Raw genomic sequence first — 27,515 nt, 5'->3', positions numbered from 1 at the left:
TCGTATTTTAACGCTGTTTTATATAGAACTGTGTTCAGTGTCGCCATTTCTGTTACATGTATGTTCCCCCAAACTACTGCTGATGAGGAAAATAGAATTCATTTTTCTCTTTAAGTGGATGTGTCACTTTCTGAGTGAGGGTAAAATTATGATACAAGAGGACTAAAAGTTAATATCAATTCATTGAATGACCCGCCAGCTTCCATGGGTTGGTTTTTTAATTATATTCTGTTCATGTGACGTACAGTTGCTTTACTACCTGTAAATCAAATTTAAATCAGGTACCATGAAGGTTCCAATTGAGAAAGATGGACCTAATTCTGAAATGTTTATTTTTGAATCGCATTGAAAAAGACCAATCCTGTGACACGCGTAAAATAACATTCCTATAATTGCTCTGTGGCCGTAATTCCTTTATAGTGTTTTTATATTCCTGGTTAGGTCATTTGTACCTTCAGCCAGTAACACATGACCATATTTCACGCACACAGTATGAATGTTGCATTTAAGTGATGTAAAAAAAAAAAAATAATTTGAATATCTACGTGCACGCTCATTTATTGTCCCGGCTAACCGGTTCCTTACAGGAGGACAATAACAATGCAAAACAGGATCCCATTCTGCTATATAATTAAAATCATCTGTGGGGACATGTTCTGCTCTGCATATTTGAAACTTAAAAAATGGCATGGTATTATATTTGCATAACACACAATGAGTCGCACTCAACAAATTTATTAGTCTAGATCCTCAAAAAGCCATGGCAAAGCAACTTGCACTCTGTAATTGGCATCTTGTGGTTTGCTTTCCTGAGGAGAAAGTGAATTTTATATGCTTTTATAATAAATAGCATATTTAAGCACCCAGGAAATCACTGCAAGACATCCATCCTACATCGTTTCATTTATTCTAGGGTGTTTAATTAAAGCTGGGAAACTACACGCGATGTGTCTGAACAGTGTCTAATGTCTAAGACTGGTTATTAGATATTAAATTGATGCATAATTCAGGCAATTAAGAAAGTAATCACACAAAGTAATGTAATGGAAGTTAATTATTACTGCATAAGCAAACAGTTCATCAATGCTAGTTAACGCTGCGACTGCATCCCTAATATGCTCACCAAGCACGGAAATTCCTCTCCCTCACTGTTTTGATGTGCTGATTAAACATTGTGGAGGCAGATTATTGGAGACAGAAAGCAGGGCCCCTTCACCTCTGCTGTTCCTGAGCGACAGGGTTCATTGTGCTGTCATAGTGGGTGGGTGGGATGGGCTGGGGGGCGCAATAGGAACACCTACAAAATAAAATTATATAGTCCAAAAACACTATCTATCTATCTATCTATCTATCTATCTATCTATCTATCTATCTATCTATCTCGCACTCGCTCTCTCTCTCCAGAAATGTACTGTAACCCTGCATGCATGTTGTTTTATTCGCGCAGACAAGAGCTCGGTGACAACACAGCCCTTTCCTCTGAGGGTTCAAAGACCCAAAATCACGTAAAAAAACGAACAATCGGGCAGCCAGGCACTCTCTCTCCCTCTCCCTCTCCCTCCCTCTCTCTTTTGAAGACATCCGATAAAACAAGACCTTCCTGCCTCGGGTTGTTTTCCTGAGTAAACATGCGTGTCACAGTTGACCTTTCCCGGGGTCAGACTGCTTTTATATTGGCTGACATGTTTCCAACTTAATAGAACTGTTTAGCGGAGATCCCCCGGGCCCCTATATTTATTAAGCCGCAATGAGTTGCATCTGTCTGGTTTGAATCGAGAGGACCAATCAGCTGAGGTCAGACACGTATGTGCGGAGAAATATAGACGCGTGGCTACACGCCCACACACGGTTAATATGGGCGTGCACGTGTGCAAAGATGCATACGCGTGCAGGTTCGCAACACGTGTAGAAACAATTATGAGTAGATTTTATTAGGAGCTTATTTCATGCTCTTAAATGACTATTGCGTTAATTATTTCAGCCCCTTGTGGTGTTATTATATGTGTAGCAGTCTATTGTGAGTCAGGGGTTGTTGGAGGCAGAGCGGCATGTGGTCCAGCACGACACTCCATTGTCTTGTTTTCTAAGCAGTTTCTGAGGTGTATTGATTTATCTTTGTTCAGCCATTGTACAACATCCCATAATGCTGGTCATTTTCTTAGACTGATTTTAGGCCCCTGTCTGGTAATCAGGGATAATTGTCAATTATCACAAGGAACCATCAGATCAATTACTGCAAAATCAATGCAGCCACTTGGTTTGTACTGCCTCTTGTCCTCCAGCAGAACTAGCACCTGGAGTGTAAAGGAGCTTGTAAATCTAAAGATGTATATAAACCATCCAGAAAAAGTTTTTAGTGTTTTATTTTATATATTCTGTTTTTTTTTTTTTTTTTGGGATCCTCAGAATCATTGGGATGCAGTGTTTCACTGCGAAGTTTCTGCAATAGCAGGGCACCAGATGCACTTCTTGTTTCTGTTGTTTTATGGCACCTAATGGAGACAAAACTATTGTTACCTCTTAAACTGAAGGCTGTGTATTATATCTTTTCCTTTTTACGAGCGAGCCTGAGAGAGCCCCTTTTCCTGGTGGCTGAGATGACTTTTGTGATGAAAGTTAATGTCGGAGAGTCCTGATGTCCTTATTTTCCTCTCAGAGGCGAGGTTCCACTTTCACCTCGTGAAGGAAAGACGCCGTCCTCTGAATGGCTTCCTCCGTGTATGGAAACAAATGTGCCGCTGTAATGGAATAGCCCCGGTCAGCAGCCTAATGTATTATCTCCTCCTCAACGTATTTATTTACACTCAACTACTTCACAAATTGTCTTGTCATCTTAATGGCTGTGGATTAATCTGTTGCCGTGCAGGCCTGGGTGAATGAAAAAGATGGACTTTTTTCAAACTTTGTTTGCTGCCCCGTACGGCAACTTAACGCCAGACTGAGATGCTGTACAGTCAAATGTGTTTATTCTATCTGGCCTAAATACAATTACACCATATGGAATTAATGATAAATACGCCTAAATATGTTAAACTACACTTAACACATAATAGAAATTGAAAGCTTGCACTCTATGGCCATAATATTGTCTTTTTCATTGTAACCATAAAGTGTCTTGTTCAAGGACAAAGGGTACGATTCGCCAGTGAGGAAGGACAAGCTATATAAAGACAAATGGTAAGGTCATCATTAAATCTATCGCGGCGTCTGTAATGTTTAATACAGAGCATATTGTGTCTACATATTAGATATTGAATCCTTGTTTAAGACGCGTGCCAGAATCACGTTGTCCATTTCGATATATGTCAATTGCGCTATAATCATTTTCAGTGAATCTAGCAGAGATTGTCATTTACCCAGTGTCCAAACTGCTCATATTTCATCCCCACCTGAAAGAGGCTGCCATTGAGTATAATCACATACACACCTACTGCATCAGACCAAGAGAAAACAGAGTGTGCACTTTGTGCACAGCTATTTATATCAATAAGTCCCGTGCTGAGAGGCACAAAATGAGCGTTTAAGCTGCAGGGCCCAGAGAGCTCAGTAGCAGGTGGGCAGGCTGCTTTGAGGTGCCTGGGCGGAGGGGGTATTCACTCTTTTACAGGTGTTGCCCATCTCCCTGCGCATCCGTGGGTTCTGGGAAGGTTTAGGTTTGGGAGGGAGCGGGACAGCTGGAGCAGCAGGCATCGGGGAGACAGAGAAAGAGCCTCTTCTCACTGTCGGGGCCTCCGCAGGTCAGTGCCTCTACCCAAAGGGACGGCAGAGCGAAACGCCATCAATTCACAAACAAAGGAGCCACTTCACCCGCCACAAAGGAAACATATGTGATAGAGCTGACTCCCAAGCCGCAGCTCACTTTAACATGTCAGCCTCTCCTAATTAGCTTTGTTAACTCCCTCTGCTGTCTGCCCAACTGAGGCCTCTCCCGGTCACATGTGGGCTTTGTGTTTACAAGGGCAAATGCTTGGACTCGCTTCCAAAACACACAATTTTCTTTTAGGCGATACACTAGAGTGTTCGGTCTTTCCAAAAAATGAGGATCATATGCACTTGAAGACAGCCCCCAATCAACTGCCCTATTATACACGGAGTCTATTGACTCAATATTGATATATTGATTTCTGTAGTGCAAATGTGCAAAACATATAGTCCTTTAAAGGTTTTACTGCTGATCCGTAGATGTCCCTTTTTTCATTGTGCGCGTGTATGTGTCTGAGGCAAGTTGTTTGAGATGGAAACAGCTGCCCTTCAATCTTTATCGGGATGTTTTGGAGTCATTACTGGCCAGCCTTCAGACTGTGGTCTGCCATGCGTTACATGTTGCAGTCCACACTGAGCCTCATGTGACCCCTGCTGCTTACCCACTGGCAGTGCAATTTAACCAGGCTGATGACATGCAGCATGACACCCCTTAGAGAGGCGTCCCACTCGCAGCCTCGTGGGGGGTTTGGTGAAGGGGGGGGGGGGGGGGCCCTGAACCTCCGGGATCCATCGCTGACCTCTCTGGGGCACAAATCAAATCGGTGTGTGATTCAAGAGGAATGCGTGCGCTTTGTACAATATTTAGAATATTGAAGCGTAGCAAATGTCCTTCCTCCTTTAAATGCTTGACTTATGAAGGAAGCCTCAAGCTTAACTAACGGCTTCCTCAACTTAGTGAAATGAAGGTGGACTCCTGTATACATACAGTGGATCACGCTGTGAGTGAATCTCATTATCATAAGTCAACCTCAGTTAGAATTCAGCCATAACTAGACGTCTCTGGCCTGAACACTAGGTGGGTCTGACAACTGACACGGCTGAAATATTTATAGCCTTTTTGATATTTACAATTTGCTCCACTCTGTTTACCTCCCAACTGTGGTGCTGGATTTATTTTGTATTTGATAAAAAAAAAAAAAAAAACATGGCACGCAGCGAGCCGTCATGTATTCCTGCATAGTTTCGTGTACATTAAGTGGATTCCGCTGGACTAATATTTAACTAAAGCTTGTGAAATTCAGCCTCTGGCCCTGCTGGCTGCCAGATAGCCCAGCACTTGAGAAGCACCCCGGCCCAGAGCTGTGTGACTGCTGCTGACTGAGTGTCATGATCCCGAGATCTCTGCTTTCTCTTTGACAGGAAGGTTTGAAATTCCTGGGTTAAAAGTTCTCTGAGATTATATATCTCAGAAGGCTTTTGTGATGATGGTTCATGACAGGTATTGCGTTCAAGTGGGTGAAGGGATTCTGCTGAATGTCTTTACTGCAGAGAACTTCATGGAAGTGCATCGATGAAACAAACATATATGGAGATTTTATTTTTTTTATTATTACTATTTTCACACCTTAACACATGATTAAAATTAAGGATTTAGTTGCTTAACAGGTTTTGTAGCTGTGTCCAGTAAAATCTAAGATCACATGTCAGGACATTTTAGATGCATTTATGTTCTAATAAATAGTTATTGTAATGCTCTTAAGGACTCACTGAATAAATTATTATCCATATGCATTAAGAGTAAAGGACCATACTGTGACCTAATTTTGTAGAAAATCTATTATTGTAGATTCTGGTTTATACTGTATATACATAAATTTGTACACGGCAGCCCGGGTAAGAGTATAAAAAAAAATTGATTATTTACATTAGCTTATAAATAGCAGATTAATTCAAGGTTATTTTAAGCTTTACAGTCACCTCATTTCTTAAAGAGTGAGAATATTTACCAAGCAAATGTGTATCAAAATATGGCATTATTCTCTGATAGGTGAAGCATACATACTTTGACATGCCTCAGCAACCCAATGTATTCTACACACTCACTGCCAGCCATGACAGCAGGCTGCTTTTTTGTTCTTTTTCTCCTTTTTCCTGAGCACTTAGAATAAAAATCACAAGTACTGTTGTGGAGGAATACTAAGGTAACAGTCTGGAGATGTCTGGCCAAAAGGGATTTGTCCCTCTAGGTACAAGGCAGGGGATGGTGTGCCCTGCTACTTTGCATTTCCGAATTGCTTAGCTGCCCAAGCATGCCTTATGTGGGCCGGCCTCCTGAAGTGTGTCATAGCGTCCTATGACCGTTGTATGGGAGGCTTGCTGTTGGACTTTACCCAACAAATATGGATTATGTTAAAGTGGGCTGTGAATTGACGAGGATATGCTAATACGTCCCAGATGGGTATGTGAGAAGCGGACGGCGGGGACACGCAGACAGTATATGGCACAGGCAGTCTTTGGCAGGTCCATCATTCCGTCATTAAAGGCCACATTATTACTTACAACAAGGCTTGCATGACAATTGCCGGAATAAATGCAGTCCCTCTGAGAATAGCCTGTTGTGTCCTTCAATTTCTCTTTGCTTTTCCCTCCGTTTATTTATTTATTTCTTTTTTTGCTTTCTTCATCCTTGCAAATCTGTTCTCAGTTGCTGATGCCGTGGATCCCGGTGCTGTGTAAGGGGGTTTACGCTCACCCTGTTCAGACATCAATAAGACAGGCTATTACCAGCTGAGGCCATTCATTAATATAATGAGATGTTTTTGCTTTAATTGATAACCGATTGGTGTTGATGGGACATTATGCACTTGTGGATACGATATTTTGCTGCATTTTTTCCTGAGTTGAACTGAAGCACCTGCATATTTGTTTTAGAGAGGCAGGTCTCCTTTGGAGCCATTATTCCGTCGTACCACTGGGCTACCAATGAGCTGTCCCCTCTGCATTATTATTGAACTAAGGTATTAGGTTTTCAGCTGCACAAGCAGAAAGATAATGGTGGCTTATGTGTAAGGGTGCGTTTGGGACGACATTTGTCCTTTTGATATAAACAACCGTATAAGTGGCGGTATTAAAGGAAGCAGCTAAATGATGCAAACTCTATTTCACCACTGAAACTGTCAACACATAACTACAACAAGCTGTGCTACTGACTTAATAATATGCTTTGATAGCACATACTTAGGTTTAATCTTTGTTCAACTACATCCTTACTCGCCTACAGAAAATTAATTAAAAATATACTTGCTAGCTAGCTTTCCAAATATAAAGTTTTGCTTATTGTTTTTTATTCTTCTACTACAGTTTGTTGAATATTGTCAACTAAATGCTCAATTTAAATGCTTCCTAAAGGATTTGTTAGTTGCAGCCCTACTTCCTTAAATGTTCTTTCCTTATGCTCTCTGACAAAATGCGGTAAGTTTCTTTGATGTTCCAGCGATCCACCGTGTGGATTTTCGTGTGCTCGTGTAGAGCCGTACCTTGGCGGGGAGCAAATGACTACTGACACCACATCTGAGCGCATCAAGGATTATCATCACAAAAATGACAGAATTAAAGATGTCAAGATTGGCTTTGAAGCAGCCTCTGGAGACGCAGCTGGGTGGGTTGAGAACGAGGGGGTGCGGACGGGTGTTGACATTTGTTATACACTTCTACATGTTGTATTTGCTGGGGGCATTGTTAGCACACACCGCCTCCAGCCCAGGATTTAGGCAGGCCCCCGGCAGACGCAGACAGCCCCGTGCACACACACCCAGACACACACAGACCACGGTCTCTCAGTGCTTACGCCTCATCCCTGGAAGACGAAGAATAGATGCCCTGGGGCAGTTCAGCTAGTGTGGATCAGTTCAGATGAGGCACATTAAGTGGCTAGTGATAAATTTGGCATGACAATTGCAAACACCATCGCTTTTGTCTGTAATTAATTCCAGTGGTGCCTGAGGCCTTCCCTGTGTTACTACTGGTGTGGGCCAGCAGTGCTTTCCTAACGAGGACACATTACAGCCAGGATTATAGCCCAGATAAAGGTGCTCTTAGAGGGAGGTTAGTGAGATGTATTTCTGTGGTGTTAAGGTAAGCGAAGATCTGGAAGTCATTTTTAGGACGCTGGATGCACGCACAGACGCGGCAACACCAAATTAGAATCAAACAGGAAATCAAGTTCGTACACAGACCGCTGTATCTCAAAAGCACCCTTGGAGTTATTATCGCTGCTACTATACGTAATGATAGGAGGTAAACAAATACTACACTTTAAAGCCTTTCTAAAGACAACATGGTTCTAATAAGGAATCACATGCAGCACAGTAATCAAGGTTTCACTGTACTGGTTGAGAAATTTCGTAGTAGGATTTATTTTGTGGATGAAATGATGAATTGGCACAAAGCGGTGGAAATTATGAGCCCACAGATTGCACCTTTAATATTTGGTCCAGTGGGTCCTACAACACAAGTTATTTTCATTCACTGGTAATGTAGAGGCATTAATTAACGGCTTGTACTTCTGAGTAGTTTTATTACGGCTAATGTTCCTCATTAAATGATATATAGTTACTCAAGGACATAAAAGAATCCCTCAGCAGCGCTATTAATCTTGATTTCACTTGTGAGAGCACTTTGATATCTTCTGCAACTTGCTCTGTGAGGTGGTATCTGTGGCTCCGGCTCGGGCAGTCCCCCCGTGTTTACCATCTCCTCTGTTGCCTCCAGCAGGGGGAAGCTGAACACACCACCAATCTGTGTCATTACTCTGTCATTGCATCAAATCACATGATTAGCTTCATGGGGCAGTGGAGGAGGCCTGGTTGGTGTGGCCGGCCGTTACAGTCCCTGGGTAATGGTCCGGTGGCACTGTGATGGAGAGTTGTGTGCTGTCCCCCATGCAGGGCCAAGGATGCACCATCATTCAGCCCGCTGGAGATGGCCTCAGGGTGAATCGTCTTCTTTACTGCTCAACCCTTTCCCTTATGTTCGAGTGCAGCACTGCCGTTTCCTTCTGGAAAATATTGTTTAGCACTAACAGTTCTTTTCTTGGACGTGCCATCATAAATATGACAAGTGAGGTGTTTGGGAATAGGCTATACCGCGAGGCATTTCCTTGGATCTGTCACATATACGTCTGCGGTCCGTACAGTGAATGTAAAAATAAATTACCAAACCATTAAATGGGATAAGGAGTAACCTATGTAGGAGTAACAGGGCCAGGTGCCTCTGCGGAAGGCCGATCCGACAGTTTGTCGATGCAGCCTTTTATAATGCAAAGGCTTATAATTATCTCACGCTCGCTCATTTCACACTGACATATCGCTTTCCTAAATGTCAGTAGGAACAGCCAGTGCACTTCTCTTCCCCCAACTCAGGAGAGCCCTCTCTGCACCCTGCACACAGCCATGATGATGGCAGTGCTTTAGCCCTGAACGTGTAGCCCCTCCGCCGGGGAATAGCAGTTCAGGCATCACCGATCGTTGACCTGGCTATTGTTGTTTGTGATACTTACTGGTAAACTTTTGCAATCAATACAACATCAGCCAGCGGAGCCCCTGGGAATGAAAACCTGAAACAGCGCACTTAATCTTGGAGCCGGCCCCTGCTCCCTGCTCTGCCGCTAAACTAGGTAGTTGGCCTACTTGATGCGGCATTATTGCCGCAGAGGTCAGATGTGAGCTGTCTCGCACGGCGCCTGATGAATGGCTGTTTTTGATAAAGCGCCTCTCCCATCCAACAAGAGACATTTAATAATGATGGACCATAACTGCACACAAAAAAATCCTTGTAGAAGAAAGGAAAAAAATCCTGCCTGCCTGCCTTTTCCCATCTCAGACAGTGAGCAGCTAGCCGCACTCAGTGCACTTCTGGGCTTTCACATAAAGAACCATAGCAGTTTGCTGCTGCTGCCGCTGCCGCTCAGAGTAATTTGCACAGCTAGACAACAGTGCTACATTTAGTAATGTCCATTTTTTAAAGCTGCTCGATTAAATAATTACATTAAGAATTCAAATTTTTACAGAACATTTTGACTGTATTTTATCGACTTAAGATTCCTCATAGCGTGCCAGGATGGTAGAGCCCCATACATAGCGTTACGTGGGAATGAATTCACAAAGGTAACAGTGTTAAATGGTACCATTATGTCCACAGTCAAGCAATTTAATATCCACTCAGACTGCAGAATCCTCCTCTCAACATTCATCTCTGGAGGCGCCCATAAAATAATTGAATGTCTTTTAAACTGTGGATGATCATTTAACTCGCTCAGTGGTCAAGGTAACGGCTAGCAATTTCGGAATCTGCCATTGTGATGAGCAATCAAATCAGCATGCATTAACTTTAAGTGTCTCCAAATAAAACGCACACCTTTTTAAATGAGCGCAGTTATGAAAGTATGCGGCGAAATTAAATGCCATCCTCCAGAAAACAAAGCCCAAAGCGCTGTGACAGTTTTGACATAGACAATGCCTTTAGTGACAGGAATAACAAATTAATTGGAACCATAACACATTCTCTCTAAAGGTGAGGTAAACACACCTGACTGTATATTTTTCACCATCAGTTAAATCTCAATTGAATCTAAAAATAAACCCCAAGACATTGAACAGTTTAATGGATTTTGACGTCTCCGCATTATGCTGTCACTCCAGTATAAATGAATCATAACTTTGCTCTGCACCAAGGAATTACCATGCATTTTGAGAAAATGCATTGTGCGCCAAGCTGTGAATTATGATGCGAGATCAAAATAAATGTGTAATGACTCTGGAGATGCCCAGAATAATTTATTGGGTGGAGATAGTTCCATATTGAAAAGAGAGAGCCTAAGTGGGATACAGAAGCTCTGCGCACCGACGCTGCCCTGAATGTGTTTGAATTGTGAAATGTCAGCGTTAGATAGGCAAAGAATCCAGCCTGTTTACTGAAGCTTGGTAAATGAGGGCTTCATTTGAGATGCAGCCGTATTCAATTATATGGTTATTTATTGATCAGAAACAATACATGTCTGTCTGCGGCATGTAAAGATGAATTCAGAGGATAAAAAGAAAGTGTCAGTGAAATTGGCCGATGAAGGATTGCTTCTGATCTTGGTGGGAATTCAGGAATGGAGACAGAATACCCCAGTGTTTTAAAAGAAATGGGCGAGAAGTGTATTTGAAATAAAAAGTTTTGAACAAAGAACTGTCAAGTAGGATTTAAAATACGAAGGGAGAAAATAAATAAATAAACCAGTGGGGGAAAAAATAAGTCCTCTCTGTCGGGCGTAACCGACATTTAATTAATAAAAATAATGGGGATCAACAGATTATTCTCACTTTGTTTCAGCAAATTTTATTTATTTTATTTTATTACATTATTACTAATAATGAAAAAAAAAATAGCAATAGTACAGCTGCATATTTTAATTAAATGACATCTAGTTTCAGCTTCTCAGTTGTTAGAATGATTTGTCTTTTTTTATTTAATTATTGTTATTATTATTTTCAGTTTTGTTTATGCTGTTCTTGCTTTCTTTAAGTGTTGTTCTGATCTGCAGTCATCGCTATCTTCTATTCAATATGTCATAAATTGTCGACCCATTGTATGTCACTTTTTAATAATTACTACGGCCCTTGCGATTACTACTACTAATAATAATAAACAAAAATAACTTAATGTCTAGTTCTCCCTGTGAGGGTCATCTTTGACTGTCTTCGCCACGGGGCAATCCCGGAGTCTTTCGCAGAATAAAGTGCCAAACTTTTCCGTCTTCGGCCCCTCTGTTAGCTCATTTATAGGGCTCAGCTGAAGTGTGCTGGGGTGTGTGATGCACCAGCGCACTCACTTTACATCCCCACTGTAAACACTGTCTATTATATTATTCACAACACCGTCCTCCAGAGAGATGGATCCCCGGTGAGGCCCCTCTGAATATGGAACGCCAGCTATTGTGCTTACCTGCTGCCCCATATCAGCATGGCCCACAGTGGCCCTTAGATGGTTCTCGTTCAGATCTCTTTAGCTGGGCTGGAGGGTAATCCCTGGGCAGCCGGGGCTTCTCTGTTGTCTCCTGGTTGTTTTCTGTGTAGTTCATAAATTATAGATGGGCCATGTCGAGGGCCATCATGCTGCCTGATCCCTGTCTGTGCTGACAGCTGTATGATGCGCACTGAGTGCAGCAGATTGGGAGCTCAGAGTTTCATCAATAAATATCACTCTGACCCTCACACTTGGCCTCGTGTCAGCGGTCAAGGTAATGGCTTTTTATTATCGTGAAGGGCAGCCCAGCGTGGGGTAGTCTTAAGGTTGCTCGTCCATCTCAGGTCTGGAGACGCAAAGACAGACAGAGAGGGAGAGGGAGAGAGAGAGAGAGAGAGGGAGAGAGGGAGAGAGGGGAGAAGAGTAGCTGGTCTAAAGTTTAAATGGACTGGGCTGTTATTATGTGAAGCCTGAGGATGAGCGTGGATGTGTTGTGTGTTTGACAGTGAACAGCAGGGAGCTTTTGTGTGGCGCTCTAGAGGAAATAGTGATTTTCATGGATACATTATTGGATTAAATTAACCTTATTAACCAGCTGTGATGAATTCTATTGAGCTCGCTGCTTCACACAGATCTCCAAAGAAGCTGTGTGTCTGTGTGTGTGTGTGTGTGTGTGTGTGTAAAAGTGTGCAGCTGTTTCTATTTTGGCGTGTTTGTGTTTGATCGGGGAGCCTATCTGTCTGGCTGCGTGTGTGTGTGTGTTAGCTGATGGTTAGCTCTAACCGCCTGGCTCATAGATGACAGGGCTTGAAATGCCATGATTGTGTACTGAAAGCTCAGGCAGCTGTACATGCTGCATGATGTCTTCAGAATACAGGTTTTTAGACAAAACAATATAGAACAGAACATCATTTTGTCTAAAGTTCATTCATCAAAAAGCTGCATATTTTTTGAAAAGGGTAAAAGCCCCACACAACCCTGTCAGGGAAGCGCAAAGGCTAGATACTATAGATTACTTTAATCCCCTGCCAGATATAAAAAGGATAATTACATATTTGTGGTGGAGGCTGTGTGGTGAAAAAATCAATACAGCCTTTTTTGTATGACACTTCATTAGTGTGAAAAAATCTTGGAGCTGAGAAGAACTGCGCTGCAATTAAATGGTTCTGCTACCTTAGACTTTGTAATGGCTCTATATTATTATCCAGTTTATTTGAAATAGTGGTTGCACTTGTGGAGTAATTGGAAACCATTGATTATGTACTTTTATGTCTACACTCTTGCACATCATTATGGAGAGAAGCAATACTTAGTTAGCCTCTCTAATGAAGCACTAATTGCACTAAGTAGGTTAAGATGTTAGTCAAACTGCACTCAACTGAAATCACAACACAAAGGCTTCCAATTAATCTGCATACTCTGACTAGCAGATGTTGTTTTGGACTGCGTATCTCGCAGCTTTTTATTTGCTTTGTGTCGGATCCTGTTGCGCGAATAGAAATTGTGTTTGTATCAGTCCATTGGCAGCGGATGAAACTGATTGGAAAGGCTGGAAATGAGGAGCGGCTGGGGAAAGGAAAAAAATCTAAGGTGATGGAATATAAAGTGGCCACTTTGCTGCTGTTTTCAAAAGGAGGACCATTTGTAATGTAGATTTCCTCCTGATAATGTCAACGGTGTAACACCGGCTGGTAATTGTACAGGAATGTCTGTGAACTCATGCCACCGTGTTAACATTTATTTAAGGATGTGACACCCTTGTACTTGGTTTAGCCCCCACGACGTAACTGCAGTCTGTCCGCGTGCGATCAATTAGAACGCCTGTCTCTGTAAAATAGTACGAAAACAATATAAAAACAATATGAAAACTGAGAAAACATTATTTATACCAGTCACAGATGGAAAACAGGACCTTAAACCACAATGTCACAAAGAACTAAGTCATGTAAGTATATATTTTTTTAAATGTATCTTTTACTATCACCACCTCTGCTGCCATTTTTAACTTCCCATTTTGTTGTTTGAGCCATAATAAACCGTAAAACAAATAATTCATACAATCGCAACATACCACTTGGGTGAATCACATGTTTTTTTCTTCTTTTTTTTTAATGAAAGCGATTTATAATCATTCAGATTACATTTTACACTCACCTTTAGACCTTGTCAGTGTCAAGTGAAGTCATTATATGCCTTACATGGCATCTAGCTAAATATCACTTATGGAAATGACACCGTGGTCCCATTGATTTTCCTTTTGAAAATACCCAATTATTTTTCAGGAATTTATTGAAGGCTAAATACGGCGTTCATTCAGCTTGTGGGCAGAATTTATTGTCTGCGAAAAATGTGATGGATTGTCCATTTGTGCAAATGAATTACCCTGTCGAAATATTAGTGTAGCGCATTACCTACTGAGGTCATTACGGGAGACGCGGGCTGCTGTTGCTGTCTCTCTGCTGAGCTGATATAGCATTGGTGCGGGGGGTCCAACGCGGACTGCCCACACGCTGTCCCCCCCATCACGGTCCTCCGTGGAGGGAGTGACGCTGACAGTACACTCCTGGCAATCAGTCAGCTCGCCACCCACCACTATGCGCTATCCGAGATGTGGAGAGCAGGGTTTGTTCTGGTTACAGCTTAAATCCAGCAGCGGCAGGAGGACTTGCCGCCTTTGATCTTTTTTCTTTCAAAGGGCTCAAATGCTCACGCTATTGTACGCTTGAGAGGCACTTCAGCCTTCGCTACCCAGGAATGGAAAAAATGTAAAAAGTGCTGCCCACTTGTTCCAGATCCAGAATTGGTTCAAATTAAAGATAAAAGTCTAAATGGAATTAAAATTCACAATTTTGTTTAATAAGAACCATCTGTTGAGCATATTGAGCAGGGCAGGGTTGGTGTAAACCGGAGTATTAAATGTGGGGTGGAGACCTCTATCAGGACTTCTTATTAACAGAAGCGTGTTCTTGGTGGGATCTTAAGAAAGCTCCTGGCTTTATGTGGCTGTCTGGGGAGAGGGTCAAACCCTGTAAGCTGTCATTGCACATGAAAGGATTAATGTCATCTTATAAGAAGGGGGGAGAAAGCCGTCTTATAGTTATTTATTCCGTTTCATTCACATTCTGCTGGCTCTGTAAAAGAAAAAAGGCTAATGTCAGGTCTAATTTGTAGCCCTTTAAATTCCAGACAGAGATTCTTTACATATCTCTGGAGCTCATGGCTCCTCTCAGCGCAGCCCCTCTCCTCCTCTCCTTCTGGGATTCCTCTTAAACCCGACCAATTTACTATCTGAAGCAAAGTGAAGATTTACATGAGTTTGTACTTGAATGGCTCCAACTCTAGCTTCATGCACTAAACACTCCCACTGTAATTACCATTCGTGGATCTTGCTCTCTGATACCTCTCTCTCTCTCCTCTGCACCTAGGCCAATTGAAGGGGAGAGAAAAGGAAAATACTTATTCCCCAATGCTGATTCTTAGTGCTCCTTGTTCAGGATCTGTAATTGGATCTGTGTTTTCGACTCCCTGCTAATAAGCAGCTTACTTTGGCTCCCTCTAGACTTGACCCACCACATTTTTGTTTTATGCATTTTACAAGGGGATTTTAATAGATGCTTTAGGCTATGCAAAACATAGGCTGAAGGGGAGGCATAATGTGGGAGCCTTGACACAGAGTACGCCTGAGCGGCTGCTTATCATTGCGGACAGGTCTCATAACTTTCATTAAGATTGATGTAAGACAAAGGGGGACGTGTGAGGAGAGGGACATGAGAGAATATTAACCTGTGCTCCTGTAACTAACTATAATTGTTTTGCATTCAGTCTCTCCTCGGGCAGCCGCCCTCATTATCTTTACCCGTACATGACGGCACAGCTGATTTTAGTAGCCGGGCTTGTTAGAGGAGATTGGAGGTCAGGGCAAACTGTAATCTGCCTTCGGTTATTTTTTACGGTGGAATCCGACGGCCAGGGGCTGAAGCGGTGTATCGAGGTATTTTACAAACATAAGACCTCACATCTTTTCATTTTACATCTGTGTAATTGTTTCCGAAGTTTACTGCTCAAGGCTGTTTGAAGATAGCGCGGGTTGAATTATTTTATTTTGTTTTCTGTCTTTTCTTTTTTTTTTTTTAAATTCAGTTTCGGTTTGATAAAATAAAATAAAATCCCTCCGTCATGTCGTACTTTGGGTAAACGGAGAGCTGACCAGACTGTGCGATACGGTCTCCTTCCCTCTCGCTAATGTGGAGTCTCCCGTTAGTCCAGCGCTCATTTGGAAGCGGCAGAATGACAGTGTCGCCCATGCGGGGTCACTGAAATGAGAGGCATGAAAGAATGTAAAGACAAGTGCTGACCCGTAGCCTTACCCACAGTTTCTTCAATCATTAAAATACTTCCAGAAACCGCGGCCGATTCCGTAATTCATCATAGGTTATGGTGTCTAAGTGATTTTTTATCATGCCTGTCTACATCTCCACATTAAGCCAATTCATTTGTCTTAAAAAAAAAAAAAAAAAAAAAACTGGAAGAGAAATTAAAGAACATATCTCCAGATGACTGAGGCAGGTGCAGTCGTGGAGGTGAATATTCGGTTGAAGATGAAGCTTCCCTCAAAGGTACTAACTAAGACACTCCATTGGGTATAGGAACACTAATGACCAACACAATCACCTATCTTGACATGAATACCAAAGATAACAAGGAGAGGTGGGAATAGGTGTAATGCTCTCCTTCATCCTCTCTCCCCTTCCTTCTCCCTCTATGGGAATCTACCGAGCTGCGCTTTACTTCATCACAAAACTAACGTGGCATAGAACTTTTAAAACCCGCCTCGGCTCCTGTATCCACACCCACGTCCCACCCCCCACGCTCCCGCATCTCCTCTCTCTCTTCTGGTTGGTAATTCTCCCATCTGGAGGATGTTTGAGAGAAACAAAGAAACAATAAAAGGAAGTTGGGAGAGGGGGTGTCAGGCTGTCAGTAATCTGACAGCTATGGTAACTACCCTCTAATCCAGACGGCTCCAGCCACGCTCCGGCCTGACACCCGCGCCTCTGACTGACAGCTGAAGACCGGGCACATTCCACAGGCAGAAGTGACATCCAGTCTATTAAGGCAGACAAGCACAAAGCAGAGATTTGCCCTGACTGCCTGGTACTGAAGCCTACTATGGGGGTGATTGGAGAGGTCCTGGAGAAGGTGTCAGACTCAAGCTCAGATGATAACCATATTGTAATGATGCTGCTGGACAATGAAGTGCCATGATTGCCCATGCTGACAGCGGAAGTTTATGTCTGGATATCCCCCCGTCGTCTGCATTCGCAGGCAGCTCACAACACACACACACACACACACACACACACAGTCTCCAGGTCCCAACTGCCAGTCAAAAGCCCGGCCGCAAACGGGTGCACTTCTTATTCCGGCACAAGAGTGCACCAAACAGTGATCTCTAATGGACTGACCCGAGGCATGCTGAGCTGACAGGGAGAGCAGTATAATTGTTGTTTATCTCCTTCCTCTTTAGATATCTCTCTGAGCATAAAGAGACTTCTCAGTGTCCATTTGTTGCTACAGAATAGTCCCAAATCCTCCACTTAGTTTCTTTATCAGCAAAACATTGCTGCAGAAAGCCATACATGATTGCTTTCGGAGGCTTTTGGCGATGGCAGAAAAGTATGTAATTGGTTTCACTTAAGGTTAATTATTTGCACTGGCAGGTCACATTGTTGTAAGCCGTTCATTAGAATACACATCCAACACACGGAGCAAATGAGATGAGCCGGGCTGTGTTTTTTATTGTAGGTTTGCTTTAAAAAGAGTCCCAAAACCAAGCCCAACCTTAATGATACTCTCAGCAGCCTATATAATGGAACAAGTTTACATAAATTAGACCGCAGAGCTGCAGTGGCATCAGACAGGCTGGACTGTTTGTATTTGAACACTTCGGTTAATTAGAAGCGCTGCGAAACCCGAACTCAAAATATACACTCTGCCTCATTTTCAGCTCTGTATCTGTAATGCATACGTAAAGCAGTTTCCCCCCCTAGCTTCCCGTATTAAATGCCTTTGATTTCAACTTTATTTTTGCATGAAGGTTGATGGTTTAAAACGCAGATGATTTGATTTCCTCTGCTCGTGGCGTCTTGCGTTGCCGATGCATGGTAGGAGATTTAAACGGGGAAAAGATGAGCTAGAGTAGGGATTTTCCTGTGAATGCTCCGAGTATGAAAGCAAATCCCTCAAACAGCCGAGCACTCCTACAATAGAAATTATATTTAGCGGGTGAAAGGCACGCACTCCGTATCCTCTCACCCTTAGCACAACATTCAAATAAGTCTGAGAGATTTCGGTCCCAGGCGAGTTCACCAAAGGTGGCATTTCCCGTCTCCTTTCCAGCCAAAGCCTGCTCGTCTTCCATCTTACTTAGCTCATCTTGATGGAGACTCAGGGTGCATGCCTTGCTAAGTGACAGGGAGTTAAGTATACATTCACACCATCCTGGGCTGCTAGTTAAGTTGACAGAGAGGTTCTGCTACCAGTCGGTCAACATGAAGCTCATTCACGCTCCAATCGGACCGATGATAGAGAAAAGGGCTGTTTTATGAAAGCGTTTATTTATTTATCTCAAATAAAAAAATAAAAAAATACCACATATCCTGTGTCTTTCTACAATAAATTAGTTTTTTGTGCAGTTAACTTAAAACCTGTAAATGTAAATATATAAAAAGAATCATCAGAAGCTTGTTTTTGTTGCTCAGTGCCTTTGCTCTTTGTACATTCAGGCCGACGCAGCCATAATGAGACAGATAATTGAGGATATTTTTTATTCAATGGCTAGTTAATTGGTTGCCACCAGTGTCCCGGGAAAGGTTAAATTTACGGCTGCATGTCACTAATTACAACCCCAGCTGGCTTTGTTCATCTGGAAATATTTATGGCAAAAAGTCAATGTTTTGGTGACAAATGACAGGCTGGACGTGGAACGCATTACAGAAGCGTGAGCCGCGTGTTGCATTCTCTCACAGCATCTCGCAGGCTGGGCTGCGCATAATCTTTCCCTTTCTGGGTGCAGAATCAATGTGTGCATAATCAAATTCCTATTGACAGCCCTCATATCCTTCTCCCTGTGGCAGAAAAGAAGATCTTGAAGTGGGGAAAGGATGAATGCATTAACATCCTCTCAGTCAGTCTAGCAGATAACAAAGCTCCCCGCTCCTGTGTTAACACTGCAGATTAGGTCAAGTTTTTACCCCTCTGAGTTCCTCTCCTGTAAATGACGAGTTTTGATGTGAAACAAGCAACATGTCAAGGCGAGTTGAAAGATGTAGGCATTTTCTGCCATGTCACAATGACAGGCCGCTGAATATTTGGGCCATTAGGGGCTTATTAGTGAATAAATGACCAGATGGTTCAGTGATGCACAGAGATGGACAGAACTGGATGCTACTAATCAGCAGTGCCTGTAGCTCGGTGTCAAATCACACGACATGGTAACCCATGGCAACGGAATAAAAGTTAACATTAGCAAGTCAATTTGAGATCTGGGTGCTGTAAACAGGGTTTCCAATAGCCCTGCTCTGCTTGCTTGAAAAAAGAGGAGAATGTCTGTGTTTCCAGACAGAAAATTCTAGTTGAAACAGCTGAGATGAAGGTTTTTCTATTTGCACTTTGTCCTTTGTGCATTTCTACGTTATTTTCCATTTTTTTTGTGAGATTTGACACTCTTCAGATAGATGTGAGACAAAATATATTATTACAAATACTTGTGTTCCCTTTCTTAATGATTTTCCCAGTCATCAGTGAAATAATGATGTTTTTTTCCTTTAAAATGTTTGAGAAATTGAAACAGTTGATATTTTTCCATTTGCACTTTTTAGTTGCATTTTATAAAAAAAAATCCATTTCACTACTCACATTTAAAAACACAAAGACAGTAGGATATCTCGCAAATCTCACACTTGTTTATTTCAGCAACACCTCACTTTTGTCAATATATTTATTCAGTTTCTACTTTTGAGGTGCTTTGATTAGTTGGATTCTGAGATGCCCCACCATCTTCTTTACGGGAGGTAGCCAACAAATTTGAAAACGGCCGTGTTTTTTTTTGCTTCAGTATAATTGGTGATGGGTTGTTTTGTGACAGATGTGAAAACTAAAAAAAAAAAAAAAAAAAAAAGGGGGGGGGGGGGGGGGGGAGTAAATGTGTGTGCAGCATTACGCAAAACACAATACAAGATGCTCCATGTTGGAGCCGCATATGAATGTGTGTGCGTAAACATGCGGGGTCTCTTTAATTGTATGGTTTTCTTCCAGACCCACAGCTGACACAAACAGGCAGCCTGTTTAATGGATGAGAAGAGCCGTTTGAAGGCGGTCTGTCACTTCTGATTGCTTTGCCTCTGTTCCACAGTATAATTGATCACTGCTCGTCTACTAATACCCGTCCATTCAACTTGAGTTCTGGCCGTCATTATCTTTAATAGACACTTTATAAACGAGGGATACAGGTAAGAGGTGGAGAGAGCTGAAGAAAGACCCGTCGTTCCCACGTTTGACCCATTTAGTTAATGGAGTAGATGTAAATATTCCTGTGCATACTGGACTTTAAGGTTATAAACATCTCATGTTTTTCAGGCACACGCACACACATATAAAAAAAAAGCTAGCTCTCAAAACTAGATTAAAATGTACTTCTATCGTCACTGGGTATAATTAAACTACAGTCAGCCTTTGTGCAGATTAAGCACATTGATATATTATAATTGTGATATTTCTCGATAAACATATTAATTTGAATAATTTATGCACATGTTCTACATCCCACTCCATTATACCTATGAACACGGCGTGGGCAATAAAACATAGATATCGTGAGCTTTATGTACGCTTGAAACAGTGGGATTCCATGTTATTATCCCACTCCCCCGTTGCATTGAATGGGTGTGCATTGTTATTATTTGTCATCATATGCTAATTACACATCATTAATGTTAGACCTTAATGGCCCCAAGAGTGGGTAATAGGCTGTAAGGCTGAGCTGGCTGCTTGCGGGGAATGTGGGTCTGCGGGGAGAGAACACATGCTAATGAAGCTGAGACCTTTTATCTTTGCAGATTAAAAGGGAAAAGATCACAACCCTCAAAATAAGCGTTTTGACATCTGTAATTGGAAGAGACAACAAGCTTTTGTTCTATTATAGGGAGCAGGAGGCATCAGACTGGGTGTATAAATCTCTCCGGCGAGCTTTGCTCCCTCAGTGCCTTCAGTCAGTTAGCCAAATGAAATCTCACTGCTGCTTTCATGCTTTTAGCCGCAGTTAGACAGAAGATGGAGTGCTGCTGCTTCCAAAGCAGCGCCGCGTCTTGTGATCTAGGCGCGTACTCGTGTGAGCACGGTAGCTTAGCCTCCTCTCAAATGAATGGGTGCCCTTGTATGCTGAATTGGAACGCAGGACGTTGGCCGTGTCAATTATCACGGGGAGACCGAGGCACCGCGTTCACACTCGGCGCCGCCGCTACGCACGGAACCGAAAGTTCTCCACGATCCCAACATGTCTGCCTGCTTGCTGCGATGATCTTAGCAAAAGAACGCCAAATCACCGAGGTCAAATAACGAGACCCGCGTTGCGGTGAGCCGTTGAAGAGTGACTGAGCGTGCGCATCTGGCCCCCTCCAGCGGGCCTGGCTCGGAGCTGGGGCAAACAGCAAAGCGACAGCTGGTCCAGCATGGCTCCATGTTTGACCCCCAGCACTACGTGTAGCGCCGAGCACGAGCAGCACTTCATACCCTGAAGACATGTATGCCATCCAGAACACCTGGTGGGTGAGAGCCCACCTCAGAGCCTAGGGTCTAGTCGCGCTTGCACTGGGTTAGAGATGGTGTTGAATTGTGCGAGGGTGGATTTCAGGGTCCGCGACCTTCTCTTCATTTGACACCTCAGCGACCCAAAAGGCCCAGAAAGCAGGGGGCCCTGCTGACTACCTATTTGCTCTGTCTCTGAGGTCCAAACCCAGAGGTCCTGTCATCACAAAGCAGCTCAGCCGGGGGCCATAGGTGTAATGACCTACATCTACCCATATAGAACAATATGCACGGCATCATCAGTCTGTTTATTTGACTCGACCTCGACCGACTGCGCTTTTCAGCGCTGCACGTGTTCGCGGCAATATGCGGGCGATTTGAACGGCTTGTCAGATAACAAACTCGGATAAACTTCGTGACACCACAGCTGGAAATCCAGCGTTGAGAAATTTTCTTGCTTTAATTTATGAAATCCTGACTTTGATAGTCCCCAGGACTTTCCTGCTTGTGTCTGCTTATGATGAATGTTTTATGCATGAAAGCAGAAAATGTTGATCAGGGAAATTGTATGGAATTTGTCTCCATTATGCATGCTTATCATAATCACAGCGAGATTATGCAGTAACAAAGCAGCAATGGTAATACAATAAATCTCCTTCATAACGCAAAACAACTAAGAGATGAAATGATGGTACACTTAGGCAGTGTGCGATAGTCGCATAACCTCCAATTTTCAGTTTTCCTCTAAAGTAAACTCGCAGCTTTTATAGTTATTCGTCAGCTCGGTGCAAAAGCATCAAGGAATAAGGGAAACGACGGTACTAAAATGTCAGTTTGTTTAATTATTACTAGTTATCACAATTACCTTCTCTTTGACTTAAGCATGTATGTAATAAGAATGTTCCTGAGTGCCTCAGAGAAATGTGAAAGGTCAGATGTCAGTTTTAATATGACTAGAGCACCTCTAATGAAACACTGTTGCAATATGTGTTGAATACGAATGCATTAATTTCTTAAATGTCTTTCATATTTGCAGGCGCCTCAGCCTTTTTAACTGGGATAATTTGACAGCAGCCCCCTGCCTTCCTCTGACAGCTTTGAGGAGCTGGGGCTCAGCACCTGCGTCCACCCAAGCATTAAACCTCAGATCTTGAACTCTCCTCACAAATGAACTGTCAGATCATTACTGCGCGTGATGCAATATAATCTGTCTCAGAATTAGCATTTGGCCAAGTCCACACAGGGTTTTTTTTCCTTCCGTGCCTCTCTACGTACATCAAGCCCCCTCAGAAGGCGCCGGTTTGAATATGCATCTCTTCACATTTCCATGAGGGACCCACGGGAAGTACAGGCAGAGAGCAGCTTTCAGCATTAGCATGTCAGGAGGGAAGGGTCCTTTTCGTTCAGGGTCCCTCTGCAGATGCTCTGCCTCACTTGTTCATTACAATTGCATTTCATCAGCTTGATGATGTCCACATGTCAATTGAGTGTGAGGATTTTGCACACAAAGGAGCCTCTGGGAAAAGGACTTCGCTGGCTAATCAGCTGATTATCATACCTCAAATGGGGCTGTGGTGCTCTGTAACAAACACCAGCCAGAGAGAACGGGGTGGAGGAGACAGGCACATGCGATGGGTGAGTCCACATCGTAAGGAAGCAGGCAGAGCTGATTAAACAAGCTCTCTTATGATCGCACATAGAGGAATGCAAAGTAAGCAAACAAAGCGCAACCCAAGCAGGAGACAGAAGAGAGCATTAGAATATTTATAGTCATCATGGTTATTTACCCTTATGGCCATAAAGCCACGAACTATATATTTGATCGTGATTATGTTACCGTCACTTTCATTCTGATGCAAAAATGTTAAAAAGTTGGTTAATGTTTGTTTCCTTGGGCCCAGTTAGGATTCGGTCCAAAAACCTTCCGTTGCTGACTTACTGTAGAAACTGTAGAGGTGCATAAATCAAACCAAGATGATCATCTGACTCTAGCGTATAGGTCTGGTGGCACAGGCACCTGGAGAGGGTGCCACATGAGGACCCCCTAGATTTTCTGGGGGCTCATGTGTGTAATGAAGGGGAAAAAAAACCTTGAGGGGTGAGATTGGGAAGAAGGAAATCTTCCTGTGACCTGGTTCAGATGAGCCTTAAAAACATACATATCTATTTCTTTCATCATCGTCTCCCCAAAAACTAAAAACATGTCAATGAAGGAAAAAAATTGTGTCATAGAATGAAGACACAGCTTGGACCTGGCTTATGAAACCAATATCAGCAAGTCAGACACACAGTTTTGACCAAATATATACTTATTACCCCCCTGTATCATTCCCTTTGTCTTTTGGTGGGTTACATGGTGCACTTTTTCCTGATAATGGCTGTTTAATTAACTAACTGATACCCTCTATCCATGCTACGATTTTCTCTTAGATATAATGGGTTGCTTTTTATTTCAGTTGGTAGTTTGTGTTAATTGAAGGTAAGATATAGTTTGACAGGCAGTGCACTACTGGCAGTGATTCAGACATTGTACCTGGTAATTGTGGTGAAGGAAGGGGCTGAGCTTTAAGACGTCGCTTTTCATTTGCCACATCCAAGAGCTGTTCAAAAGCTCCCGGATAACGTGAGTCTATCCGGTCTGGTAACAACTCAGAGGAGCAGGATGATGTAGCTGGGTGGATGGTATGCTGAGCGGAAAAAGACATGAATGCATGGCTACTGCATGGATCTTTATACTTGGATTAATTGTTTTTGGCTGTATTGTTGTATTATAGTTGGAATATTTTGGTCACATTGGAAAATTGGGAAAAAGTTCAAATAAAAGCAAAAGTGAAAGAACATTTTCCAACCATTAAAGGATCAGTTACCACAAAATTAGTATAAGCAGAGTGGAAAATTTACAACTTTGGAATTAAAGCACAACTTCTTTGTAGTTGTGATTAATTGTCAACATATTATATTGGTTCCTTTGAAGCCAATATAAGACGACGCAAGACCAAAGGAAAGTGACCAACACACAATGTGACTTCTTGAAGACGCCCTACCTCCTTAGTGCCACCATCTTAACAGCAATAAAGATGCACTTTGATTAAAGGACAAGTGATGTTTTATATTTCCCAGCAAATCCAATGACAAGACCAAAACCGACAATGAATTCGTCACATTTCTGTAGAATAGTTACGTACTCCTACAGTATAATTTTTACGCCGTGGCTCATAATCCTTGATCAACCTCGGCATTCACGAGCTCAGCGGGACTGTCTTTTGTTATCGGTTTCTTTTGTTTGAATGGAGATCACCAGCCACACATAGTGGAAGTGAAGTCACAAGTGACCTCAAAGCCCAATTATAAAGTCTGCAATCTGCATTGTTCTTGGAGCGAAAAACAATCAATGTGCTGAAGGCATATCCCCATCAGAAGACCTAATGATGTCTTTCTGGACCACAGCCTTGCACACTGCATAGTAATCTTCTGCTAATTAGGTTTATAATGCCTAGGCAGGCCTCCGCATCAGCACAATTCCAGGGAGGACAGTGAAGTTATTTATTTATCTCTCTGTGGCTCATTGTTATAGTGGTTATAATTAAAGCAAAATTATTTAGATAGGAAAAAGGCTTATTGGAATTAGTGTTGCGCATTGCAAGTGTGTACACTTCAACTGTGTTTTCAATCATGAGGTTACATTAATTCAAATAGTTAGTTCTATTAGTAAAGCAAACAAACAGCTACACTCTCACCATAACCTGATCTTAAGACCTGCTTAAAACTTCATAGAATCTGTCGTTAAAAAAAAAAAAAAAGACGAAGAAGAAGCTGGAGGTTTACACATTACCACTGTTTTACCATGAGGCCAGATTAAAATAGTTCCAATAACTCATTGCTCTTGTGGACAGAATTATAGAGAATTAGTAGGATGCAATGTGTTTGACAATAGTATGGATGTCTGTAAAGGTTATTTCCAATACCGATTTATCTACCATAATTATTTTCTCTAAAAAAGTGAGAGGCATGTTTAAATCAGCTCCTTCTGGGGAGGCTGGATGTATAAAATCTGTATGAAATTTTATTTAAAAAATAAATAAATAAATAATTAAAAGCAGCTAACGATATTAACTTACCATAGTATTAAAGCTATGAATCATTTTTTTCTGCAAAGATGCTATATTGCAGTAGATTATAGGGCAAACTGAGGCTGGGTGACGTGGCCAGTGACAAAGACAAGAAAACAACAAAAATGCACTGTAGCAAAACTTTTATTCTTTTAGTTATTGAACACATAGCAACCAACACTAAAGAACAAGAAACCCAAATGACAAAATAGCAGGAGTTACAAAGATGTGCCTGCATTATTTGTAAATTAGATTTTTTTTCTATCACTTAAGTAGTATGACTACTTTTCTTCTGTCTCATTTGTCGTCAGCCCTTATTCCAGCGTGTTTGAGTAGAATAATGTGACATTTGCGACAACTTAAGTCGAGGACTACATCTCAGCGCTGTTAGAAACAGGACAGAAGCATCATTTAGCAATATAGGCAGATGTTTGTTGAACACTAAGCCAAAAAATACATATGAAAGACTTTCATGAATACAGTTATACAAAAACATGCAAGTATGACTTAATGATGGAAATGGGAAATTAAAATAAAATTAAATCATTTAATCAGGGAACTTTGAAATCAGAAGGATTGTTTGGAACTAGAAATTACAAAAATCAAAATAATGCATCAATGTTAAATGACTCCCTGCAGCAGCAACGCAAGTAGAAGTAGAAGAGAGGGGTCTTCTGAATGACAAGTTCAGCTTCAAAGCTCGCTGGTCAAGCACATAGCTGAGACTAGAGAGCCCTCCTACCTCGTGCCAAATGCACGACTAGATAAATTACACCAGAGATGCCTGATTAAAAGCCACAAACCTAGAGCTTAATGGATGTCTGGCTTATTCAGGAGCATGTATTCTGGACAGGAGTGGATTTGGATTGTTGCTATAATGATGATATACATTTTCATAAAGCAAGAGTATTTATTCACCCCCATAGTCTTTAAAAGTACATTTAAAACAAAAGTGTGATTAATTTACATTAATGGCACGTTAAAATGTGATTAATCCCCATTAATCTCTTGACAGGCCTGGTTATATCACAACATAGATCAAAAGCACCTTAGCTACTACGATATCCTTTATGTGACCAATGATTCCTCCATTCAAAGTTAATTCACCAAGACCCTACCAGCTGTGTATATTTTTATTTATTTATGTTTTTTTGGTGGGGAGATGTGCTAAATAAAAACAGGAGAGGTAGAATTTAACTTAACCGAGAGGAATTAGAGAAATCTTCTCATATGAGGTCACCTTTAATATCCTACTACAGCTGGAAGTTAGAGATGCTGAAAGGAAAAAAAAGCCCTACCTGTATACTCATAAAATAAAAACTGCTGTTTAAGGGTTGTTGAGTTTGTCCCAGGAGAACTTGAACACTGCAGCTGCAATTTTCGTGGACTTACCTTCCACTAGATCCTGTAGTATGTCGTGTAAATTAATACTATTAATACTTAAGGCTGTAAACATACACACTTATTCCCTCGTGAATACCCCCTACTGTAGATGCGTATTCTGATGGAGTGAGCTAGAAAGGATGACTTGGCCTGTAATATTTATTCACAGTGAAGTTAGAACTCAGGAGTAGCAGCTTGTGTATTATTTTCTTTCGTCTGCTAACATGACGACCAGATATGTTCAAGCATATTGTATTACTGTCAGTTTAACAGCAACTGTCTTTTAGTTGTTCAAGAAACTTTGGAAAACATCAATCAATTTTTAACTTCTTAATTTATGCATTGGAACACATTGAGGCTTGGGTAAAAGGTCTTAAAGGCGACAAGTTACAATACATGTAAATTATAAGGCATAAATAAGAGTGGACCTTGAAATTGTACATTTAGAAACTTTTAAATGAATGATTTCTTATATATTTACATATATTAAACTGATTCCAACTTCTT

At 41.9% G+C, this 27,515-nt stretch overlaps 1 long non-coding RNA gene across 1 annotated transcript in view; it reads left to right on the top strand.

Annotated features, from left to right (window-relative positions):
* LOC125017853 overlaps positions 1-22,796 on the top strand; it is a 38,101-nt gene extending 15,305 nt beyond the window's left edge. Inside the window, exon 3 of the long non-coding RNA XR_007113894.1 lies at positions 22,553-22,796. This is a non-coding gene — a long non-coding RNA (uncharacterized LOC125017853). The remainder of the gene's footprint in view (positions 1-22,552) is intronic.
* The last annotated feature ends 4,719 nt before the right edge of the window (positions 22,797-27,515 follow it).

Source organism: Mugil cephalus, chromosome 12 (genome assembly GCF_022458985.1).
Source record: "Mugil cephalus isolate CIBA_MC_2020 chromosome 12, CIBA_Mcephalus_1.1, whole genome shotgun sequence".
In the NCBI taxonomy this organism is placed as follows: Eukaryota; Metazoa; Chordata; class Actinopteri; order Mugiliformes; family Mugilidae; genus Mugil; species Mugil cephalus.
Note: the sequence above shows the minus strand (reverse complement) of the source record. Positions and strands in the feature narration are given on the sequence as shown.